A 6,852-nucleotide genomic window follows, 5' to 3' on the forward strand; every position below is an offset into this window, starting at 1 on the left:
AATAACATTGATGAAATATGAATGAATTTTTTTCTGTGAGTCACGTATTTGTCTAGTAAATAGTTCTCTCCAGAAAGGTCCAATTTGTAGTTTCCAATATGTAAGTTATTTTGCCTGTAAAAGTTTTAAATTCAACAGATTTTAACATCTTTTTGTTAAATTTTAACAACAGACAAAGATCTGCTAAACAAAGACGGTAATCAGTTTTACACAACTAATAATAAAGTACTATGCTATATATAAAGAGAAGCCAGCTCTGGATTTCCTCATCTTTTAAACAAAGTTCCTTTTACTTCTTTTAGGACATGAGAAAGAATTGCCAACCTTCCAGAAAAAGCAGTTCAGATAGTCTGTGTGAGGGTGGTTAGCTTATGCATGACTACACACACACACACACACAAACACACAAACACACACATGTGCATGTGCACACACAATCACAAACTTCTGCTTTCTGCTTCCTCTCCTGGAATGTCCAGGTGCATAACAGGCAGGAAAGAGTGAAGTGGAGCTAGGAACCAGTAGGTCAGCAGGATATTAATCTAGCTGCAAGTGAGTTGGGGGGTATTTCTCCAAGGATTTCTGTGTTACAGCAATTTTAGAAAGTATTCGGTGAAACAGCTTGTGCATATATTTTATAAAGGGTGAACAAAAGACTATACAAACTGTGGAGAGAGAGAAAGAGTTTTTCAAATGAATTTACATTGGTTGAGGCTTAACATACTGGGGATGCCTCATTGCATGGAGAGGCATTCCAGGTGCTTTCTGGGAAGGATTTTATAAGGAGAAAGGGAGTTGAAACCTTGATTTCACCAAGGACTATGTGACATTCCTCAGATAGAGGATGTGGGTGTCAGGCAGATTTAAAAAAAAAAAAGCACCACTGTGAAACATAGTCCCCCATTTGTGCCAAGTTCAGGGAGACTTGGTAGACAATGTCCTTAACAGCAGGGTTTCCCAACATCTCCCTCTATTTTACTTTACAATGGAGAGGTATCATCACAGGCTTTGAGAGCCTTATGACCTGTATTTGTGGAGTCCATGGTCTGATAGTGGACCATAACCTAGTTGCTGATAATTCTGCCAATGGTATTAACCTATCATTGGAGAAATTGTATAAGGCAAGGAGCAAAATCAAAGTAAAACACAGCTTAATCAGAGGGCTAATAAGGTGTAGGAGCTCAGATAACAAGGGGTTATTGAACTAATTTAATTGCTCGTTTGGTTGAAATTTCAAAAGCAAGTCTGAGTTTTTTAAGGGTATTAACATTGGTCTCAAACAATATTTGATTTATTTATATAGACACAATATTCTTTCTCAACACTATGCAAGTCACTGCCATGTTGACAGGGGGTGAGATTTTATTGTAACTGCATCCCTAAAATAATCGGAAGTTAATTAAAATCTCAAACAGATTCTACACTTTGATTCTACATTGTACAATTGTGCTGAGGATAATATATTAGCACTGGATTGATGTGCATAATCATATTAGGTCATTCACCCCTCCAACCAAATGTACTATTAAAAATATCAAGACCATTTTTATAATTTTCTAAAGTTTATTTTAAGATATAAGTACTTATTACTGAGACTATACTTTGTGTATATGCATGCCTATAAATATGCTTATGAAAGTTAAAAGATCTACCCCTAGAATCATTGCAGGTTTGACTGCTGTGTCGCAAGTGCATCAGAAGGTGGCAAAGAGGAGAGACCTACAAACATCTGGATGATTAGTAACAACATTCCTAGAAAAAAAAAGAGAGCCTGAGAAAATCACCAGACAAGTGTCATGGGTCCTGGTTAGGGACCTAGCCTGAGATGACTACCAGTCTGCTGCCTTGGAGGCCTGAGCAGGGGCAGATCATGCCCCCAGAAGACCCATTCTAGGAGCCATAGAGCATAAGCAGGACGTAGCAATCCTGAGATCACTCCTGAGATGACCACAGATACTCAGAGACCCCAAGTGCCACTAAAAGGAGCAAGTAACTGGTAGAGAAATTGAAAAGAAATAGAAGGACATGGGCACAATAAAAAGAAGCAGAACTGGAAACTCAAGGGTAGTGATGAACAGCCTGATGTTAGTAGCTAGTAATGCCACCTGGGACCATGGTAGGTTTCTGACCTGTGCTGCCACCAGGGTACGTGTCTTGGTCTATGGCTCTGCTGCATCAGGGATCTCATATCACCAAAGGCCAGATGGATGTCTGTGGTCTGGGCTGCCACCCTGAGACATGTGGATGTCTGAGGGCTGTGCAGAACTGGCCCCACCCTTCACCTGGACATCTTGGGAGAGCTGGCCCTAGGGGCATGAAAACAAGAGGGCTGTACATACCCCTCACCTGTTGCAGCACTCAGGAGAACAGGCCCTGCACCTAACCTGGGCAGCATAGTAGAGCTGTCCTGAATGTGTGGGTTTCCAGTGAGCTGGCCCCAGGGGAGTGTGGGAGAGCCAGCACTGCCTCTTATCTGATGTGTTGTGGCATCTGTAAGGGAGAGATCCCTCCCCTCTCTTTTACCTTCTTTGCCTGCAGTGGATGAGAGCGCTGACCCCAATAAGGTCATGAAAACAGGAGAGCTGTCTCTGTCACTCATCTGTTGCAGTACTCAGATAGCAGACCTTACGCCTTGCCTAGGCAGCAGGATAAAGCTGACTCTGGTTGCAGGGGCTGTTGGTGAGCTGGTTCTGAGGGGATGAGAGCAGGAGAGCCAGTGAGCTAACTAGCTCAGATACCTCTCAGACCCAGATCTAGGACTTTGAATTGGTCCACTCCAATATCTATCCCATTAATGAACTGCTGGGTTTGTAAAAGGCCCAAAGCTACACATCCGATCTCCATGACACAAGGCAACAACAGGATATCCAAGAGGTGTCTTCCAGTGAGGTTCCAGTATTGACGGAGTAGCAGAAGCCAGAGGATTCATACCAGACCAATAAGTCATTGCAATGCACATTAGCAAGAAATGTGGACAAAAGGGTATTGAAGTGAAAACTTCTAATTTCTTTGGAAAGTTAGTTATGTCAAATGATGTTTTGCTGAGACACCTAGGTGAAAGGATGTTTTGCTAAAGCATGTGAAAAGAATTTTTTCCCTGAACCAGAAACAGGTGAAAGGATGTTTTGATATAGCAAATACATGGAAGGAATCTCTACGCTCAGTGGAATAGGAAATACTCTTATCCAAGGAATACTCTTTGGCTCCCATGTCGTGGCTACCTGTGGCTCCACCATTTCTTTTGTAAGGCCCCCTCCATGACCAAGTTTGCCTATGTGGACATGCACTCCAATGAGGTCCAACTCTTTGTAGCCTCATTGGTCTTGCTGCTTTTACTCTTACCACTGATACTGACGTCCTATAGAAATATAGCCAAGGCAGTTATAAGAATCAAGTCATCCCAGGCTTGGCGTAGAGCCCTGGGCACATGTGGGTCCCACTTGATGGTTGTGTCTCTCTTTTACAGGAGCATCACAGCCATCTACATCCAGCCGAACAGTTCATACGCCCACACCCATGGGAAGTTCATCTCTCTCTTTACACTGTTATGACCCTAACCCTTAATCCTCTCATCTACACACTGAGGAATAAGGAGGTGAAAGGGGCTCAGGGACGGCTCTTCTATAGAGCCTCTGGAGTGTGCAAACAAAGCAGAGCCCGTGGTGACAGGACTTTATGACAAGAAGGTCCTGAATATATTCGCATACAATCTTGCACTGGAATCATCTTGGCCTGTGAGGCACACTATGTGTTTTGCCAGTGTTGCAGTGAACTAGACCTCAGACCTCTCTTCTCGGTCTCTTCCCAGGATATTTTGGGGCCCAGGAGAGGCCACATTTTCCCACATCCCTGGATGTCAAAGATTCTTCTGTTTCTCATACTGTCCTGATTATCCCTTCCCTACTTTCTTTTTCTCCTTTGTATATGAACTCACAGACATTACCATAATGCTCCACAGCAAGTCCTTCCCCAGGAATATTCTAATAATCAAAGAAAGCAGCTTCTCCCATGTTTACAGCAAATGCCACCATTAATATAGCAGAAAACATTGGGGAAGTTAAACTACAGACTTGGGATTTTTAACTCCACTATTTCTTTTCTAAGCTTGTGCACATTTTAGTCAAATCTTCATTTCTACATTGAGTTTTGATTTAAAAAGTAACATTCATCATTATGATAACAACATAGTTCATACTAAATGATAAATAGCATGTTTTCAAATTTCTATTTTTATGATTATAATGTTGATATACTCAGGCTTATGTTTGATTATATCAACTAATATTTCTTACCCAGTTTTTTTAATTAATTAATTAATTTATTTTTTTTTGAACATGAAATGCTTTTTTATAGCATGTTTTACAACGGGAGGGGGTAAGAGGGGCCAGGTGGTGGAAAAGTACAAAATCTTCTTGGCCTGTGCCTTGAATTATGATCTACCTGCTGTTCTTCAGAAGATATGGTACACTGCTTGAGTTGTGATCTCCCTGCTATTCTTAAGATGATATGGTACACTGCTTTGAGTCTATCTGCAGTTGCTAAGCAGGATCTTGCAGTTGCCAAGCTTCAGAGGACATTGTGCAGGTGGGGAAAGGTAGGGGGTGAGGGTAGGGGCGAGGGTCCTGGCTTCTGGCATCTCCCCCTTCTCTGTTTAGTTAGAGAAGGCATCTTATGATCAATCCCAACTATGTGAATTTTGAATTTGGATGTCTAATTATGGGGGGTCTTAGACAAGTTCACAACCCCAAAACACTGATGTGAGACGAGTCACATCGATGGTCGAAGGTTTTAGGCTGTCGACGATGGGCAACGTCAAGGGACTTCGATGTGCTTACCCAGTTTTTAGGGTTTTTTTTATCTACTTGCATCCATATATGAATGAAAAAATTAATTCTTTAAAAAATGTGACCAAAATGAGGTAATCTTTATTATGTATCTCTGAGATATATATATATATATATATATATATATATATATATATATGTGTGTGTGTGTGTGTGTGTGTGTGTGTGTATGTACATATACATATATATGATATATATATGATATATATGAAATATATCTGATATACATATATGATGATTCTGGAGAGATGGCTAAGGGCACTGGTTGCCCTTCCAGAGGTTCTAAATTTAGTTTCCTGCAACCACATGATGACTCATAACCTTCTATAATGAGATCTGGTGCCCTTTTCTGGTGTGTAAGCATATATGCAAGCAGAACTCTGTATACATAATAAATAAATCTTTTTTAAAAATATGATTCTTGTAATTCAGTTTTATTAAATTATTTCTTTTATCTTTTGAGATTATAATTACATTGTTTCCCCCTTTAACCCCCCTCATATGCTCTTCCTTGTTCAGTGTTGTGGTGGTTGAATATGCTTGGTCCAAAAAGTGGCACTATTAGGAGGTTGGAATAGGTGTGGCCTTGTTGGAGGAAGTCTGTCACTGTTGGTGTGGGCTTTAAGAACCTCCTCCTAGCTGCCTGGAAGACACTCCTCTCCTGATTGCCTTTGGATCAAGATATGTAACTCTCAGGTCCTTCTCCAGCACTATGCCTGCCTGGATGCTGCCATGCTTCCTCTATGAAGATAACGGACTAAATAAACCTCTGAATGTGTGAACCAACCCCAATTAAATGCTTGCCTTTATAAAAGTCACTTTGATCAATGTTTCTTTTCACAGCAATGGAACCCCTAACTGAAAAAAGTGTGTTCCACTTGATTTTAATGATGGCAGTCCTTCTGAGACAGATGCTCTGTGTGTGGAAATAATAGCATAAATAGGAAAGATCGAGGTCTTGACTGCTTCATTTCTATCATGAGTCCAAGTTTATGCTGTTTTGCAATAGTTAGAATGTCAGTATGTTAGAATAGTTAGAATAGTTAGAATAGTTAGAATAGTTAGAATGTCAGTATGTTAGAATAGTTAGAATAGTCAGTATGTAACCTGTATCAGTGATAAACTGTTTCTCATCCTAACAAAACTCATGCTGTCAAGGAGAGGACATATCCTTGATAGACATATAAACGTTTTCCATAGATAAAGTATGCAAGCAGTTACTAGTCATTACTGATGCCTTACTCGATCCATATTAATATGTTTTATTATAATAATAAATAATTTGTAATAACCAAACAGATTAGACTTTATCCATCTGAAATAAGTTTGTTAGATGTTTTATGTAAATGTGTACATTTTTAAAAGTTTGCTGTGATGGACTTGACTCAGTGCAATCTAATGATGGTGACTTATTCGTAGAATTAGGTTTGATTTCCATGATTTCTGATCTACAGAGTGTGAGGAAGATGTATTCCTCACACTGACATGAACTCAAACTCTAAAAGACATTCTCACCAAACAGCATGGGTTATCCCCTATGTTTAGTCACCTAGTTCATCCCCCACCCCATCGTGGAAGTTGTTCACCCAGTATAGCTATAACACTTAAAGTTATTCCTGAAAAGATATACTAGCACAATCCAGTTTTCACTTTATAGTTACCCACTTTATGCTTTTTTTTATAATTAGACTTATATTTATGAGTTATATATTTCCCTATTTTCTTCTGCTACCAGTTTGCAATTTTTTGGTATCCGTGCATAGTCCCTTATATTAAACTCAATCAATAATAACTTTATATAATACAAAATAAACCTGTAATCTTTCCCAATTTAAAATTGTTTTTAGAAAAAAAATGAAGGTAAAGAATGACTAATCAAAATATCAACCATTTATTATTCAATCAATAAAAGTTTAAGAACCACTGTAGGGCCGGGCGGTGGTGGTGCACGCCTTTAATCCCAGCACTTGGGAGGCAGAGGCAGGAGGATTTCTGAGTTCGAGGCCAG

General features: G+C 39.8%; 1 pseudogene; it reads left to right on the plus strand.

The window, feature by feature from the left end:
- Positions 1-1,647: 1,647 nt before the first annotated feature.
- On the plus strand, positions 1,648-1,748 carry LOC114636946 (annotated as a pseudogene).
- The last annotated feature ends 5,104 nt before the right edge of the window (positions 1,749-6,852 follow it).

Source organism: Grammomys surdaster, unplaced genomic scaffold (genome assembly GCF_004785775.1).
Source record: "Grammomys surdaster isolate TR1022 unplaced genomic scaffold, NIH_TR_1.0 125079, whole genome shotgun sequence".
Classification (NCBI taxonomy): Eukaryota; Metazoa; Chordata; class Mammalia; order Rodentia; family Muridae; genus Grammomys; species Grammomys surdaster.